Consider the following 19,012-nt stretch of genomic DNA (forward strand, 5'->3'; position numbering starts at 1 on the left):
TAGAAATATCAATCATTTCAATAAATCTTATTTTGGGCCCAACATGAATCCTCTCTCCTCAAGACTCTGGTTCCCTGGAATTCAGATGGGGTTTCCATGACAACAGGAGACATGAGCGTCTCAGACTCTCTCAGATGGAGTATTACTAAGAATTCAGGGAGGACAGGGTCCCATCCAGATGAAGGAGGCCTTCTGGAGAAAGGTCCGAGAGACACAGCCATTGGATATCACTGTCCTGATGGTAGAAAACTTCCCCTACGATATCATACCCACTGTATAAACTCACACCATTCATTTAAAAACCCCTACCCATTCAAGCAACATTAGACAATTTCCAAAACATCCCCTTCCCTTCTTCCTTCTTCCCATCTGCCAATAATCATCCATTAAAAAAGAAAAATTAGTGCCTGCTACGTGCCAGCAGGTACAAGGGGCCACAGTCAGTCTCTGGTCTCATAGATTTTTTTTTTTGCGGTACGCGGGCCTCTCACTGTTGTGGCCTCTCCCGTTGCGGAGCACAGGCTCCGGACGCGCAGGCTCAGCGGCCATGGCTCACGGGCCCAGCCGCTCCGCGGCATGTGGGATCTTCCCGGACCGGGGCACGAGCCCGTGTCCCCTGCATCGGCAGGCGGACTCTCAACCACTGCGCCACCAGGGAAGCCCTGGTCTCATAGATCTTAACAGAAGTTTCCAAGGTGGTTTCTCCAAACAGAAGATTTTAGGTCTGAGATGATCTCTGGGAATTTGATGCTCCGATTTCCAGAATCCCCCGATACCCCTTCACGCTCTGTAATGTGTTGCCAAATGCTGCAGGCACTTAGTTCTAAGTTGCTGATTACATGTCAAGGAGAACAAGGTGCCCAGCCTCTCCCCAAAAGGGATGAAGCTACTTCTTCCCTGTGCTCGCTCACCCCTTGGGAAGTGCATTCAGATTTCCCAAACGCCAAGTCGGTGACACTGACCTCCAGGACAGGACTTTATCCAACTTCCTCTCCAAGCCCCGGTTGCTAAGCACACCATTTAGGTTTTCTTCACTCTCTCTCCTTCATCAAAGGTTTTAGGCCATCTGTAGCCTCCTATTTATTGCTTTAATGTCAGATGTTGGTTGAGCTTCTGTGTTAATTTTGCAATAAGTTTGGATAAACAACAAAAATGATAAGACACAATCCCTACCACGTTTGAACTCATGGGCCAGTTGGGGAGGAAGAAAGTAGGTAAACTATTTCAGTTTAGGGTGATCAAAGCCATAGCAAATCCTACAGAAAGACAGAAAACATAGCTCTTAACTTTAGCTGATGAAACTGGGGAGGCTTCGTGGAGCAGTCATGTTGAGCTGAATCTTAGAGTACAAACAGGAATTAACCAGGTGGGGAGGGGAGGGAAGACGAGTCTAGGCAGAGGGAACAGTGTGTGCAAAGTGCCAAGGAGGTTGTGCTGGATGGTCCAAGGAGACACACCCTCCCTCCAGGGCAGTCTTCTCTTTCTGAGCACCTGGGAACTAACGAGACAAGTTATCTGCCCTCTCCCCTACACCCAACACACGGTGGTGGAACGGGCATGGAATAGCCACTAGAGACACTCCCATTCAAAAGGGGGGAAACAGGAGACATACTGGAGTCCCTGGTCTAAAGCAACTCTGAAATCTGATGGGAGCAGGTGGTCCGTTCCCTGATGAGAGACCAAAGCCCTGGAAATTACCTGCTGCGGTCTTGGCTCTGTTCTAACAGCCGTCCTTCCTTTTCCTGAAAAGGTAAAACCTATATTTGCAGCTGAGACATTTTCTCAGACTATTTTCAGTCTGTAAAAATTTGGGGGTCCAAAGACCTTTTTCTTTTTTCTTTTTTTTTTTTTTTGGTATGTTCTCTGTCTCTTTCAGTCCAAGCTAGTGGTGTTTCCGCTTGTACAATTTTCTTAAAACCTTTGGAAACCTCCTATGAATCTTACTGTGGTTCATGCCATTAGAAAGATAAAAAGTCACATCCACAAACCTCTTGGGGATAAATCATTCTCTCCCTTTGGCTTCTGCCAAAGCTACCAAGGATTCTTAAAAGTCCTGGATTTTGTTTGTTTGTTTTCATTTTTGTTATCGTTTTTGAATGAACAGTTCCCTAAGGCATTACATCTTTCCAAGGTCTTATCAAAGGACTTTACAATCGTACTCTCAATTTTGTCTTTACACCATGTTTTTCTGCCCATTCTCTGAATTTCATTTTTTTCCAGACGCTATTCTTGATGTAACATTGATGTCCATCTGGAGAGGCAGGAGACTTTCCAAACTGTGCAGAGTGTGTTTCCTTTATATTTAACTTTTTTGTTTCCTTGAGCTTCTCTCTCTCCTCTCAAATTTTAATATAAGCAGCAAGAAGAAGTCAGGGTGACCTTTAACCCTGCCTGGAAATCTTAGCTAGATCACCCACCTCAAAGGGTGCACTTTCTATTTTCCCCATTATTGCAGGCAAGAGTGTTGCTCAACTTTCTGCCTCTGCGTAATGGATCCTCTTCTGTCTAGTTGCCAATAACATTTCCCTCATTTTTCTTTAATCCTGAGAGCTAGCTTTCTCGAGGGACACCAGGCTTCTGCTAACAGCCTCTTTGAGACCCTTTAGATTTTTACTAATACTGTCCTCAAGGTCGTTCCAGCTGCCGTCCTCCACTGTCCCAAAGCCACTCTCTTATTTTTAGGTGTTTGGTGACAGCAACCATTCCACTCGTCTCTCACCTTCTGCACACCGACGACTTTGAACTCCCTTGTCTATTTCCACCTCCAGCGGCCGCCCAGGAAGCCTGCTTCCAGTCCCCTTCCAGGCAGTGGTAGACAATTTTCTTCCAGAACTTCGACTGCTTCTGAAGGTCCTGGGAAATCCTTCCAACATACCCCTCCAAAGATTGGTTCCCCAGAGGAGCTGTCTTGGGAAAGAGCTGAAAGACAGGCTTAGTCAAAGTTTTTATTGGAGGCTGTCTTCAAAAAACAAACAAACAAATACCTTTTCAGGGTACCAAATATTTCATCTGGAGAAAAGCATCAGAATTCTGTGGGAAACATTTTTAATTCTCTGTTTGCAAGCAAAACCCAGACAGTGAGATCCATTTCTAACATCTCAGGAGAGAGAAGGAAAAAAATGTGGGCTTAAATTTATGTTAGGCTAATGTAGGTTATTATTGTTTTACTTTTATTTTCAAACATTAGCTTGACAGTAGAAGGAGCGCATGGCCAAGTGGGGAAGGCTGAGGACTCATGCAGACCTGGGCAAGTTTCCTAAGGCCACAAACCTCAGTTTCTCCATCTCTAAAGTGGAATTATAATTACACTTACCTCCAAAGGTTGATGTGAAGGTTAGAGGAGATACAAAGTATGTAAAGTAGCAGAGCAGAACATCCAGCAGATGATCACTAACCTCCTCTGGCCTCATTAATATGGAAACTACAGAAGTGACTCCGCATGGGTCCTCTGAAACCTCCACTGGTCGTTCCTGAAGCTTTTGGAATCAGGAGTCTATGCTCCCACGGGGAGGATGCTTTGCTGGGGAGGAGTTGGGGGAAGGCAGCTTCCCTCTTGCCCTCTTAGGAAGTAGGATCGCTCCCATACTAAAAAAAATCCCCAGTTTAGGACTATGGAATGTGGACATCTCCAGGGACCACATTGAATCTGTTCCCAAGGGACTATTTCAGGGAAGAAACAAGACCCATTTAATTTTACGTCTGCCTTAAATCCACCCTGGATGTCATCTTTCTGGGTTTCTCTCCTCCACAGCCCAAACCTCCTCCATGCTGCTTCCCAGCAGAAGCCTTCAACTCTGTCTCCCAAGCAGCCCTGAAGCAAGAGGCTGGAAGCCAGTCTAGCCCCTGCAACCAGCAGCAGGTCCCGGCTCCCACTGTGGCATCAAGCTGGGAAAAGCATGGGACTGGGAAAAGGAGAGAATGACAAAGGTGAAAATGAGATTCAGAGAAGGACTTTTAGGAGATGAGAGAGGAAACATCGTTTGGAAGCACGATGATGTACCCAGGTGGGAGGAAGTTCTTGGGGGGAGATGTGAACAAAAGCAGAGACACAGGAGAGGAATTTGAAGGGGAGGAGTATGAAATACACTCGAGGGAAAAGCTGCGTAAGGCGGGAGTCGGACGGGGAGTTAGTTAGACTTGCTGGGATTCTGGCCGGTTCCTCTCCCTGCTTCTCCCCACCTTCCTCTGGACGATTCCACCTTTTTAGACACTCTGTCTTCTTTGCCCCCTTCTGGCTTAGCTCAGCTCAGGTTGTCTCTCTCTGGAGATGACGCAGCCTCTTGGCCAACCGGTCCCTCCCCACGCCCCGGCCCCTACCCATGCAGCTCACAGCCCCAGTGGCCTGTCTTTAGTCTGATCTAGTCCCCGACCCACCTCCTACCCCAAGCCCCTTGGTGGATCCCACACCCTCAGGATCAGGTCAGAGCCCCTCATCGTGGTGCGTCAGTCTTCTGTGATCTGACCTCCCAGCCCCATCTCTCTCCATCATCTGCTCCAGCCTCTCTGGGGAGCCCATCACCCAGAGCCCGCCTGGCCCCCCTCCCCTGTCCTGCATTGGTCCTGCCTCTCACCGTGTCCCTTCTCTCTCTCTGGCCGACTTACATGCATCTGAGCACATGGTGCGTTTCCCCGTCATGTCAGATCCATTTGCCCTGCTTCCCCAGCGAGTTCCCTTTTGGTTTTCACGTTTCGGCTCAGACACCCTCTTCTCCTTGACGCCTTCCCTGCTGGTACCACCCCTCACCCCCGCTGAAGCTGACCCAGGCGCACCCACGCTGGCTTCTGTTTTCCCGCTTGCTCGGCACCAGCTTGCCTCTGATGCTTCCGGACGGAGACGCTGCCTTATTCTCCTCTAGGATGGTTTCTGGAAGGAGTCCCACACGGACAGAGTGAACGGATGGATGGGCGCTCACCGGGTGGCACAGAAGAGGTGGTCGGTGGGGAAAGAAAAGGTGGGGGGGGGAGCCAGTGAAGGAAGGAGGTTTGGTGAGGAGGAAGGTGCGAGAAAATACAGAGAAGAAAACAAAGGGTTTGGGTAAAAGCAACACATATATTTTTGCGAGGGCTGGTAACTCCTATTTTAGGGGAGAAAAGTCCTGCACATCCAAACAGCACCTTGGGCTATTTCTGCTGCTTCTAAATGAAGACTGAGAGTGGGAGGGGGTCCCAGACCCTAGAACCAGCACCACTTAGGAATCACCGGCCTCCCCCCTTCAGGCCTCACTTCCTAGGCCTCCAGATGCCTGACTTCCTTCCCTTGGCACTAACTCCGTCCCTGCCCTGCCTTTTGCTGCACCCCCAAACCATCACACCCCACCAGGGACAAACCCCCCAGTCTTCTCTCTTACTCAGGGTCCCCACCTTCCTCCTCTTTTCCCACGCTGATTCCCTCCCCCAATTCATCTCCCTTTTCCACACCCTAGGAGGGCACGTCATTCATCCATTGGTCCGAATCCCCAACCAGAGGCATGCTGCCTTAACTGCTCAGCTTCCTAAAAGCCCCCCAAGTTCTGTTAAGACAATAGGAACTTTTAGGGACAATCCTTTTTTAAAACCTCCAAGGCACTCCATTGCCTCTGCTCAAGATACCACTTGATCCAATGTCTTGGACGTTGCAGGGCCTGGCCCGGAGCTGAAGATTAATGTCCCTGCATGTCCGGAGTCAATGGCTCGTGGGGTTTTATCAGCGTCGGCAGAGTGGGAAAGGTAACGGAGAACCAGTTCAAGGGACCCCAATCCCCCTACATCCGACCCTCACTCCTTTGGTGCAAACGCCGTCTCCAGAGCCTGTGCACCACCGTTTATTTTTATCTGTTGATTTTGCAATTAACAAAGAGAAGGCGCCTCTTTCTGATGCGCCGGTTCAGGGGTTCAAAGCATCTAGCTACCTTGACCTCTCTACCAGCCTCCGACGTCGCGGTGTGGCTGCCCAACTGGGAAAGATTTATACTTATTTTTCTATAATGGAAAACTCATTGCCGGACATCGAGTTACTCACTTTGATTTGTTTTCTTTGGAAGAAGCGGCCGGCGGCGGCGGCAGCAATGCCCCAAGCTGGGTCATTAATATGGCAGCAACAGCAACAAAGACCTTTACAGCCGCTGCCTGTAAACCGTGGATAAAGTTCAAGCATTTATTCTGTCTGAGGCCTCCCAGTGTCTATAAAAGCCCAGCACGATTATATGATCAGTGTCAAGACCCACTTTCCCTCTTTGTGCTCTGGGGTGCATTTCCTTGCCCTGTCCCTCCGTGTTGCCACCGCAGCTGCTCTGGTGCTAATAGCAACCCAAGGCACAGACGACTGGAGTGTTCCTTGGGCTTTGTTTTAAACATGGTGTTTGCTTGTGTTAACTACCGCCTGGCTCTCTGACACCCGTGAATGGAGCTATGCGGGGCTGTCAATCAACTACAATAATAATGCCATCTGGGTTTGAATAATACTAACGAGAAGAAGAAGAAGAGGGGTACTGTGTATTAACATAGCACCTTTGTCCCAGAAGCTCAGAGGGCGTTTGGGATAATAATTCATTCATGCTCGGAGCACTGCTTGGCGTTAGATATTATGATCCCACCGCGGGGGACTGAGACACAGAGAGGGCAAGTGGCTGGCCCCGAGGTCACACAGTAAGTCAGGGGTGGCATAGAACTTAGTTGCTGCGAGTCCCCCAAAGCACTGGCCCTGCAGGATCACACGGATCTATGCCTCTGTGCCTCTGGTTTAAGCTCTAGTTACAGGAGGAGCTATAAGACCTAGTTTTTCCATACCTTATGGGATGAAGGAAAGGAAGACGTGAAAAGAATGACCTAGGGTGGAGGACCCCTCAAAGATCCTCAGCGTTTTAATAGAGCCCATCCAAGCCACGGGCAAGGAGGGGACGATGACCGGATGTAGGGGTACCATGCCGAGAGACCGCTGGGATTTGCGAAGGGGTGGGAGGATGGTGGGAGGATGTTCAAGCGAGATGGATAAAGAGAAAGAGAGATTTCCCAAGGAGGGGAAAAGGTGAGCTCAGCACAGAGCCAGAAAGCTCTCAGAGGGCCAAACAAGGAGCAACAGCCAGCCAGAACGAAGGATAAGGCTGGAGATGCCAAGAATTTCCTGGTTTGGTCTAAAATCCCATTCTGCACTTTGCAGGTCCCACCGAGGTCCCTCCCTTCCCAAACCCCTTAGCACCCAGGGGGTTCAAACCTGTCACTTTAAATCAGCAGATTCTCTCCTAACTTCTCTGGGCCTCAGTTTCCACCTCTGTAAAACCGGTTAATAACATCGTCCCATTGGGTTGCCTCGCACAACGCAATAGCTTCCAAATTAATCTCTCCGACTCCAACCTCTCTCCGATCTCTGTCATTGGATCGTGATGAGGATGAAATAAGCTAATATATAAAATGCTGAGAAAAGTGCATGATACAGAGCGGTGCCCTATAAACATCGGCTGCTCTTATCACAAGCGGTAATAGGACTGTGATTGTCACCAAGTCATCTTCCTCTGGTCTGCTGGCCTCTTCCTCCTGGACAGCTAAGGAATGGAACAAGCACCATGGAGAAAGTGTCCAGCCGTATAAGGCCATATGATGAAAGCGTCCAGGGCCTCCTCTCTCGGCTGTGCTCTGTCGCTTTCAGGAACAGCACTCTGCAGCCCGGCACTGCGCTATCCTCACGCCGCTGTGTGCTTTAATCCTGTCTCCTCTGATAAGACTGAACCACGCACGGTAACACATCTAATTCTCCTCCATTCCCCAGGGCACCCAACGCCACTTGACAGGCAGCCTTTGCTTGGAAGACACGTGTCACATTTCCATGATTTCTTGACCACCTGCCATGTGCCGGCCTCTGAGCTGATGTATTAGGGAGGCTCTTCCCCCGGGGAGATCAACTTCCTTTGTAGAAGAGATAAGCCACATAAGGAATAATTCACAAACCTTAGTGGGCCTCAGAATTCCTTGGACGGCTTGTTAAAAAGAATCTAAAATGACTTCGAATGCCCATCGAAATTTTATTTTTATTCTTTTTCAGTGGAACTTGTGAAAGTTTGTAACAAAAGAAATGACGAGATCAAAGAGATAGCCCAGAAAATCAACCTTGCAACGCTGTAGAGCGTGGATGAGACCAAGGAGGGATTGAAGTTGGGGAAATCAATTCGGGAGTAGCTGTCGTATTCTAGGGAGGTGCGAAAAGTGCGGAACGAAATAACCAACGGATGGATTGGTTTTGAAGTCTTCTTAAACCTCTCAAATCCTTACTCTCCCGGTTCCCTCTCCCTTGCAGAGCTGGAGCTGACACCTTCTGCCCTATAAGTTCGTTATTTATGGTCTCGTCCGTCCTTTGCTTTTGTCCCTGACCCAGTTTAGAGACGCTTTATCACTGGGACTGCCTCTGCGGCCCTCTAGTTTCCAAGGCAAGCATTCTTGGCAATCAATAAACAGATTTACAATTCCTCCCCAGACTTTCCAGGCAGAAAGCCCCTGTGTCACATGTCTCCAGGGCGGAGGCAAGTCCTCCTCCCTCTTCTCCATCCCTCACCCCATGCCTTGAGTGGACCTTGAGTGGATTTGGGCTCCCGTTTTCTCTTTGCCTCTAGACTCTGAGCTCCTTGAGGACAGACCCCAACCTCTATCCCGCATTCCTTTTCAGTGTAGCGGCTGCCATAGCGTAGGTGCTGGAGAAATCTGTCTTGAACATAATTAAGGATACATTTTATTAAAACTATCTGTCATTCTTTGTGTATTAGATATGGAATGCCACATCCCCTGTAGGTATCCTTGTGAAAGCATATGGCTTACGGGATTTCTGTTTCAGACAGAATTTGTTAGATCCACACAAGAAGGCAGTGTCTGTGAGCACGGCCTTCAAGAACAAGAAATCACCTCCGTAACAGAGGAGTCTTCACAAAAATATATGACTTCTTCCCTCCTTCCCTCCCTCCCTCCCTCCCTTCCTTCCTTCCTTTCTTCCTTCCAGCAACACACGGTGACTGTGTGAGATTCTTATACAAGGCACTGTGGGAGATTGGTTCCTGCCCTTAAGAAGTTCAAAATCCAATGAAAGACACACCCCCACTCATCTTTTTATTGGATAAACTGAATTTTATTTTAAACCAAGGCACAAACCACACAGGTCTGCCTGTGCAGGAAGGAGAAACAGGATCGCGGTGCTGGAGCTAGAATCAGGGGAGCCAGCTGGACCGCTGGGCTGCTTCTCCGCAGGGGAGCTGCAGGCACAGCCTGGTGGGGTGCGGCCTAGGGAGCCAGAACCGCAGCGATAACGTGGTGAGCTGCGGCGGGATGGAGAAAGATATTGATGGACCTAAATGAGCCGCAGTGAGGACACGGGGTCCTACTCACAGGCAAGAACAGGGATGGAAGCTTTGGGAACAGTGACACGAACCCCAAGTCCAATAGCGCTGGCCCCAGTGGTCAGCCGGCCTTGGCCCTGTGTCTTGAGGCTGCGGTGCTTTCTACACTATCCCCCGCGGCTGCAGAACCCACTGGACGCTTCCCTCTGGGGCCTGGGGATTCATCTGGCCTGGGGCTGGATCTGTCTGTCCTTGGAGCGTTTTTCTTGAGAATCCTCACTGCCTTCCCTCTCCTCAACCAGGCCATGGTCCTGACCTTCAGCCTGAGCCGGCGCTCTCAAGCTGAAGCTCTCAGTCTTTGAAGCTCTGTGCTCCCCCCCAGGAGATAGACCACCACGATGGGCAAAGGGCCCCCGGGCGCCAGCCCCCTGCTCTGGCTGCCCAGTCCTCACCACGTCATGGATTTTCCTGGAGGGAAACAGAGGAATCCACACGCTCCCGGCTTGAAAAGATTCCACGCTGTCTGTACAAACAGAGCCTAGAGTCTCCCGGAGCTGCCTTGCTCTCACCTCACCCCCAGAAAGGCTCCCTTCCCAGCCCTTGCAGGCAGGCTGTGAATTGTGGCTCTGACTGCTACACACTGCTGTACTATGGGGCTGAGGCTTGGGGTTTCGGCCTTAAAAAAAAAAAAAAATACTCTCTGCATTTCCTCTCTGCACTGGTCATGCTTGTCTCTGAGGACCTTTACTTCCCAGGCAGCCCTGAGCAGCACACAGACAAGGGGATTCTCGGGAGGGGCCTGACCTCACTGCAGGCACCCAGGCATCGCTGTGTGGTCTGCAAACATGGTCAGCCGACGTCCACCAGAGCCACACACACGACTAACCGTTCACCACGCTCCGGCGCCTCTGCCCACAATGCCCCTTCTTTCCTGCTCTGCTTGGGGAACTCCTGTTCATTGTTCAGTGCTTAGCTTTAAGGGCGCTCACGTGGGGAAGACTTCCCCGCCTCCCAGGTAGAAAGATCCTGGCTTCTTCCTTCACTGTGCTCTTTGGAGGTGCCTCAGTGACAGTGCTGAGGAGGCTGATTTATGGTGGTCTGTTTAGAGATCACTTCCCCATCTAGACTATGAGCTACCTGGGGGAGGCCCTCAGGAGATAGTTGTACAGGTTGTGCACTGTTCAACCCTCTGGGGTGCCATTCACACTGTAGTCTAAATATATCCTGCACAGTTCTAAGCAGCAGCTTTGGGCTAGTTGGATCTTATTGTTAATAGGGCCTGGCACACAACAAAAGTTTGTTTATTCAACCTAACGTGAGGTCTCTGCTCAGATTTTTACTCCTCCTGCCCTGGTCCCATAAAAGATGAAAGAAACACGAGTTAGCCCAATAGCCTCACAGTGAGAAAATGTCCAGTTCCCCTTGGAGACAGTACATTAGTTATAGATCTAGGAAGATACTCAAGATCTCAATAAGGCCTTCAAACAGCTAATGGCTGGTCCAGGGGTATCAAAGGGGGTTTCAGCTCATGGGCCAAATCAGATTAGGAGACAGTGACTCCCTCCCTAAAGCGTTACACTGACAAGTCCGCTGAGTCAGCATCCAAGCTCAGTGGGAAAGAAGGCCCCATGGATTTGCGAAGTCTGTCCTGGAGGAGGGATGGGAAATGCAGGCTTGTGTGACACGTGGCTGTCACCCTTCCCAGTCTGGTCCTGGACGAGTGACAGGGAGAAGTCAGACAGTATAATAGGAGTCACTGTCCTATCTTGCCCTGATGTTCTCAGGGTCCTATGACTGGTACATGAATTTTTGTCCCAGTGCCTCAGTTTCCCATCTATGTAATGAGATATCCTTCTTTTAGGGTTTTGGAGGGTCAAAGGGGAGCTTCTAATCCCGTCCCCGCCTCCAGTAAAAGAAAAAGACTCTATGGGATACAGAGAGGCCCAGAACGCCTTTCAGCTCATCAAGCAATATAGGATCCGCCCCTATCCTCACTCTGACACCCATTTATTTTCTGGGCGGCCCCCCTACCCCTGTATCCTGAGATTAGGAGAAAATGAAGATGGGAGGGTAGGAAAGGCAGTTATAATAATAACAACGATTCTGACTACTTGAAATGCAGTAAACAGGCATCAGTGGGTAGGGCAAGGGTTCTGGTTTGCCCTCTGTCACTGAAGGCAGGGCCAGAGGGTCGTGATCAGGACCCCAGCCTCCAGGACCCCCTCGCCTGGGCTCAGCTGTGGGTCCTGATACTAGTCAGAGATGTGACGCTGAGCAATTTGCTTCACTTGACACTCCAGTTTCCTTTTCTGTGAAAGGGGGCTGATGTCGCACGTAGCTCACAGAGTCGTGAGGATTAAGTGACCTAAGAAACATGTGGTACTTAGAGCAGAGCCTGGTTCACGGTCAGTTTCCAGTTACTGTTACCATATGGTGCTGCTCTCCCAGCCCAACGAGGAAGGGGCCGTGGACACAGACAATGTGACAAGAGCACTTGAGGATGGACGGGGGGCCACCCAGTAGACCAGCAGTGACCCACTCCCACTGCTTCCACCCCACCTCCACCCCCGTTATTATTCTAGCTTTCACGGCCTCAGCTCAAGCTGTCCTCACCTCCCACTGCATCCTTTTCTCAGGTGGTCTGTGCATGAGTAAACGACCACCTGCCCCCAGCGTGCTCAGCTCTCTGCCAGGAATGTCAGAGCTCAGACACTTTGTCTTGAGTGCCAACCATTTAATAAAAGACCCTATGGACACTGGTACCTATAAGGTTTGCAAATCCCCTGGATGGTGCTGACTTGCTGCACTACTTCTAAGCTCATTCGCTTATTATTCTTTTATCACATGCTAAGTTGACTATGAGAGCAAGATCTTGGAGGAAACAAGAGGGATGCTTGCCCAGCCCTGGTGCATTTCCTGTGGATCAGTGTGTAGAATGCCCGGGCCTCCCCTGTCTGCCGGGCAAACGCTTCTCCATCCTTTCAAGCTCAGCACACCCACGACCTCCTCTGGGAAGCCTTCCTGATCATCCCCTAACCTCTGAGCAGACTTGGTAACTCTTCTGTGAATTCCTTTTGCCTATAATTTACAATAGACTATCTGACGTTATGCTTCAATTGCTTATTACATCCTGAGCATCCTGCAGCCAAGAAAATACTAATTTACCTCTGACTGCCCGGTGCCTGACAGGGCCCGGTGCACTGGAGGAGTTCATCATGTTTGTAGCGACACCTCTCTGCCCCCAAAACCTCTCTGGGGCCACGGATTTTCAAAGTGTAAGACTTGGTTTCAGGTATGAATCCCAGGCTGCCAGAAGGATTCAAAGCAAATATGAGGGAAGATATGTTGACAATTATGGTCATAAAACTCCAGAAAAACTTAGCAGAAATTCTGGAATCTTTTTCTTGGGCTTTACAAATGAGGGAGGATAATTTGGTCCTGATCCTGTTTGGTGGTGGGGACAGACCTGGCTCTCCACTGCCCTTCAGCTCCAGGAGTCTTTAAGATGACTTCTGGGCATATGTGGGTGCCCGTGGGCAAGAGGCTCACCCATTTCCACCTCTCCCTCGCCCTGTCACACCGGGTAGGGTGCCCAGCCCTGCCTTTCTGCCCAAGTTATAGCCTTCTTTCTAGTCAGGTCCAGTCCCACCTTCCCCACAAAGCCTCTTCTGATCAGCTCCATCCAAAGGGAAACTCCTTCCTCTGGGTTCTGGGCAGCATGACATTGACCAGGCCTCTGATTGGTTCAGAAATGTCACATGGGGAATTCCTCTGAAAGAAAACATTATTTCTCTTAGGCCTCTGTTTCGCTCCTCAGCGCTGAGCACAGTTTGGGATCCTGGTGTGTGTGTGTGTGTGCGTGTGTGTGTGCGTGTGTGTGCGTGTGTGTGTGTGTTGGCATGGCAACATAATATGTATAATCCGATTCGGAGATCCTGGTGTCACATCTGGAACAAAACAAACTCATTTCTAACATCTTGCAGGGTGCATGATGTCTCTGCCACACTAAGGTCTCAGAAAAACAAAGCAGCCCCCAAACAGGGTGGAGGGCTGACATTCCTTCCCTGCCTGCTGGCCTGCCCTCCCCCTGCCCACCACCCCAGATACAGAATGGAAACTTTCAGGGGAAAAGAATTCTGAACAGCTGTGTGAGAGACCACACAGATTCCCCACATCTGCTAGCATCCAGTCGGTGAGCTCATTTCCCCGGGGGCTGCCGTCTGAGTCTGTGGGGTCCACGTCAGTCTACCTCGGGAGGGGCTGCGGAGGAAAGAGGAAGTGGCCCCAGGTGGAAGGAGACCTTTCTCACATCAGAAAGCTCACTGGAGACAGGCTGAAGGGCGAGGGAGCCCACGGACGCCTGCCTTGACGAAGAGAGTTTGCTTTCGAGAAAGTCCCTTTGTCCGTTATGGTTGAAAGGAGGTATTATCAAATGTACAATGGATTTTAAAAAGAAACTTCACTCCCATCAAGTGCTCCTCCTCCCTCCCCAAAGTCAAGGTCAAGAAGCGACTGCTGGTTAGAAAATATCCTACAAAGGAATATGGTCCTGGACCACGACAGCTTTCTAGGGTTAAAAGTAATGTTTTAATGCGTACATGCCCCATAGTCCACAAAGAGCTTTCACCCTTTCACTTGTGGCATCTGATCCCCAGGTGGCCGTCTGGGAGAGGTGGGCAGATAGCGCTAACTTCCGTGTTGGTACCAGGATGGGTACTGATGTGGATACTGACGTGGGCAGAGCATCCACCCTGATTTTCTAACGTGGAAGCGGAGACTTACAGAGGCTTCCTGGATCGCCCAAGTTCACAGACCAGAGCAGAGGACTCAGGCTCTTGCATCTGACTTGTAAACCCACGTGCTTTTCCTTTTGCAAAACCGTGACGTGGTCTCTCAAGCTGGCTTTTTCTTCTTCTCCCACTTCTTGAGGCCCCTGTCTCACAAATCCGACCGAGCCCTGGGATTCTTGTGGGTAGGACACAGTCTCTTCCCAAGTTGAGTTTGGTGTCCACACACCCCGGCAGAGCAGCAGAGGGGGTTTTCAGCCACACGCTCCAACCCCTTTGGAAAGCCCACCGTGATCCTCTGGATGTGTGGCTATGGCCCCAAGGTGTGGGGAACCAGGCTTGTGGGAGATCTGGGTACCCAGGCAGCCTGGCATCTCCTGTCGAGCTGTAGGGCATCACCCATCCTGGGCCTGGGCGTTGTCACCTGTAAATTAAGGCGGCGGGGCCAGAGATTTCCAGAGACACTCCCAGCTCCCCGGCTTCCAGGGTTCCATGATGGACAGGGGACAAGGGTGGAGCATTTCCCTGGAGGGAGCCTGTGCCTCTGAGACCCTTCCCTCCAAGCTCGTCCTGCTGTCAGCCTGGAGCTGGGCCGGCCCTGCCTGGCTTGGGGACCCCTTTGTGCAGCATCGGTTGAAGGCTGGGTGAGGGCGGGCTGGGGCCAGCAGGGGGGAGACCCGCTGGGGTATTTTTGTCAGATGCATATGTCCCCTCTCAGGCAGCCCTTTCAGCGCTTGGGACAATGTGCTCTTTCTGTCCCCGCTCTTTCAGCCGCCGGTTCATTCTCTTTGCATCTGCTGTCATACAGGACATCCCGGCTGGCAGGCGACCATGGGGACACATTGTGCTCCCTTAATGAAGCATGGGGCTGGGGATATGGGGGTGGTTGGGGGCCTGTGAGGGCTAGGGGTGAGCCAGGGGCACCCCATCTTTCCACTCCAGGCTCCTCTAGAGGAAAAGGACCCTCAGCCCCTCTTTTACCTCTCACTGTCCAGACGGATGTGACTAGTTCCACATCAGAGGCTTTGGAGATGGGATGCTTGGTTTGGGGGGGGGGGGTGGATGTGAGCTGGAAGACAGAGGGTACCGTTTTCCCTCAAGGAAACTGAGGCACAGCTGGGCAGTTAGGAGGGAGGTCCTGGGAGAAGGGGGGTTCCACCAGGAGCACTGGGCCTCCATCCTTCCCACAAAGAAATTCCCTGTGCCATCCAACATCCGAGCAGGTAAGACAGGATGCTGGGTACCCTCTTTCATTCTGTAAAAACTTGCCATGCCATCACCCACCTGGGGTTAGTTTCTGAGGGGTAAGTTTTGAAGCCAGGGTGGTCAGGGGAATGATCTCTTGGGGTCCCCTCAGGCCCTCATGTGTTAGAGTTGGAGGTCTTCTCCATCCAGGTGAAGAAGGAAAAGCGGGATGGCTACAGAGTTTGCAGGAAGTGGCCAAGGGCCGTACAACGTACAATAGCACACAAGTGGGCAGCTGGGGGAGATGACAAGGTCATGCATGGGTCTTCCCCTCACCCCAAATGTTCTTTAAGAAGGTCCTGTCATCGCGCTCCACACCGCCCAACAGTAAAGAGAAATGAAATCGCTGGAATCCTGGGGGAAGAGAGGCTTTTCTCCCTCTGTGGCTTGTAGACACACATCTGTGATCTCTGCACCAGAGATGATGATACTACCAGAGCCTACGGCTGTCTGCACGGTGGGTGTGGCCAAGGCACCTCCCCGTCTCCCATCCTGGTGCCAGCGGGCAAGGCAGCCCCGACGTTTCCAGACAGCGCTGCCCTTGGTCGTCTGCGGCCCTCAGGGCCAGCAGAGATCCTTTTCCCCAAAAGGGAGCCCCTCACTCCAGGCCCTTCCCTACTTGCTAGAGTCACCTTGCGTATGCCAGGCTTCGCTACGACGTTCTGGCCTGTGCAGATGGCTTCCGGAGGGTTCCTGCAACTTCAGAGTTGGTCTTTCTGGTGCGTTTCCCGCCCCAGTCCACCCCTCACTCCTCCTGGCCTGCTTCCCCGCCGCCCACCACCCTAAAGAAAAAAGCCTGGGCCTTGTCCAACAAGGCCCCCTGTCCCCTTTAACAAGCAGAGTGTGCTGGCATTGCGATTGGTGGTCTTCTCCCTGAAGGTCGTTAATTGGTACAGAATGTAGACTTTAGTTGTCTTGCCAGCCCCGATGAAAACGCAGCTGGCAGGTAGCCGAGACGGAGGAATTTGTCATAGGTTAGATCAGCCCAAGCTCTAAGAACCAAGTGTACGGCTTATGCAAATAGTTTTGCTTAGCATGGATCCTGTGTTCCTCTCCCCCTCGCTCCCCCCGGCAACGTTTTTCCAACCAAGGGTGGGAGGGGTACAGGGGAGGGAGCACTGCAGGCGCTTACTTGCCAGATCTCATTCGACATCAGAAAGGAGCAAATTGCTTTCCCTAAAAAAAGAAAAAGGCAGGGGGAAAAGAAGACAAAACACCCATCCTTTGGGCTAATGTACAGAGCCGTTTGAAAGCTGAATGGCTCAGTAAGAAGGGCCAGCAGTGAGTGTATTTGGAGAGAGACTATTATCCCCCATCAAAACCCATTCACGCTCTCTGGGAGGGCTGCGAGCACCTGGGTGGGGACTTGGAACACGAGGATCTCTTCTTCCCTTGGCCACGATGATGTCACCTCCTCAACCCAGATGCTGACGTCAGCCTCATTTGGCCGGAGCATCTGGGCACCTGCAAATCCCAGCAGAGAGGAGGGTTGCAGTGGCTACTCTCAGCATGTGTATCCAGCAGATAAGCCAGTTCCAAGCTGTGTGATTTGGGATACATCGCTTAACCTCTCTGAGCTTCAGCTTTCTCATCTGCCGAAACAGGGGTAGAACCCTTCCCACATATTGAAGTCCTATACCTGGCACATAGTCAGGGCTCAGTTAATATCTAATGAGAATGAATAAAGCAAGATAACAAGAGAAAGTAATGAGCACGCTGCCCTGTAAGCCAGAAACAGTAAAATGTTGGCTGAATCTTGACTGGCTCCTAAGGTTGGTGAAAAGACCAAAAAACAATCAAGAGAAAAGTTGAATTTCAAGGCGTCAAGGTGGTTCAACCCTGGTTGTACGGAAGATGCGGGCGTGGGGTGTGATTGGGGAAGAAAACTGCGAGGTTAATCTAGGACAGGGTTTCCCAACCTCAGCTACTGACATCTGGGGCTGCGTGATTCTTTGTTAAGGGGGTTGCTGTCTTGTGCCATTAGGATGGTTAGTGTCCTCTACCAACTAGATGCCTGTAGCAGCTTCCCCGGTTTTAACAACCAAAACGGTCTCCGGGCATTTCTAAATGTTCCCTGGAGGACAAAATCTCTGTCAGTTGAGAACTACCACTGGTCTAAGAGAATTTCCCCCAGGCAAGCAGATGAGTGACCTGGTGAGCCCCTCAGATGTGGGCATGTGATGCTTACACTTCTGCTGCGACCTGACACTATGGCAGAGATAGCAGTTCCTTGGTTAAGGATCACCATGAAGGTCAAGGAGGGTGTGAACCGGATTTCTGTACATGCCAAGGAGGGAGAGGGTATCATTGACTTCCAGTATCTAGTCTCTCATGGAAAGAGCTTGGAAGTCATCACTCCATCCTGCCAACAAGTAAAAAGCTAAACAAACTGAACAATCAACAAATCTTAGATCCATCAGAGAGGTGAAGTCAGAACCCAAAGCACTGCCCCCCAAACTGGACAGACAGACAAGTGAATACAGAAAAGCACAACTTAGAGGACTAGAAACCCACCAGCCAGGGTAGGAAAACCTAAAGTGTAACTGACAGGTGCTGGAGCCTCAGGATGGACAAGTCTGAGAGGTAAAACTCCAGGGGGAGCCCCTCCCCATTTTTGTCAGTTTTACCTCCAGGATCTCTACCAGGTTCTCACAGTGATTATTGGGGGTGGGGGAGGGAAAAGGAAGAGCATTCTGTTCTTCTTAACAAGGCCTGGGGCTTCCCTGGTGGCGCAGTGGTTGGGAGTCTGCCTGCCGATGCAGGGGACACGGGTTCGTGCCACGGTCCGGGAGGATCCCACGTGCCGCGGAGCGGCTGGGCCCGTGAGCCATGGCCGCTGAGCCTGCACGTCCGGAGCCTGTGCTCCGCAGCGGGAGAGGCCGCAACAGTGAGAGGCCCGCGTACCGCAAAAAAAAAAAAAAAAAAGGCCTGTCCTCAAGAGAAACGATTTTACTGGAATCTATCCTACTGGGGTCTGATCACAGCCCAACCAGTGGGGGAAGGGAAATACCTACAGCCCACTCTAGACATCGTATCCCACCTAAAGCATGGAGGTGGAGGACTGAGAGGTGCTTCTGGAGCTCACAGTCCAGGGACACAAGCTCACTAAAGGACTGAGACCTATTAGAGGACCATAGAAGGCTTCCTCTCCCCCTAGTCTCACCACTACATCCCTAAAGTCTTTGCACCCAGGATATCATCTCCACTCATCAAGAACAAATTACAAGGCATACTAAAAGGCAAAGACAAAGTTTGAAGAGGTGGAATAAGCATCAGAACCAGACTGGTATGTGGCAGGGATGTTAGAATGATCAGACTAGGAATTTAAAACAACCACGATTAATAACCTAAGGGCTCTAATGGATAACACAGATTGGCAATGTAAGCAGAGAGATGGAAATTCTAAGAAAGAATCTAAAAGACAGGCTAGAGATAGAAAGCACTGTCACAGAAATGAAGGATGCCTTTGATGGGCACACTAGATCACATACAGCTAAGGAAAGGATCTCTCAATAAGCAACAAGGTCCTAGCACAACAAGGTATAGTATAGGGAGCTGTATTCAATACCTTGTAATAACTTACAATGGAAAAGAATTGGAAAAAGAATCTCTATCTATCTCTCTCTATATATCTCAACTTGAGGATATTTCAATAGAAATTTCCAAAACTGAAAAATAAGGAGAGAA

General features: G+C 50.7%; 1 long non-coding RNA gene across 2 annotated transcripts in view; it reads right to left on the reverse strand.

Moving 5' to 3' along the window:
- LOC308624988 overlaps window positions 1-19,012 on the reverse strand; it is a 114,345-nt gene that overhangs the window by 5,821 nt on the left and 89,512 nt on the right. For both annotated transcript variants that reach the window (XR_014017031.1, XR_014017032.1), the window contains exon 4: window positions 2,720-2,919. This is a non-coding gene — a long non-coding RNA (uncharacterized lncRNA). The remainder of the gene's footprint in view (window positions 1-2,719; window positions 2,920-19,012) is intronic.

This window comes from Mesoplodon bidens (genome assembly GCF_964165515.1).
Source record: "Mesoplodon bidens genome assembly, chromosome: 11".
In the NCBI taxonomy this organism is placed as follows: Eukaryota; Metazoa; Chordata; class Mammalia; order Artiodactyla; family Ziphiidae; genus Mesoplodon; species Mesoplodon bidens.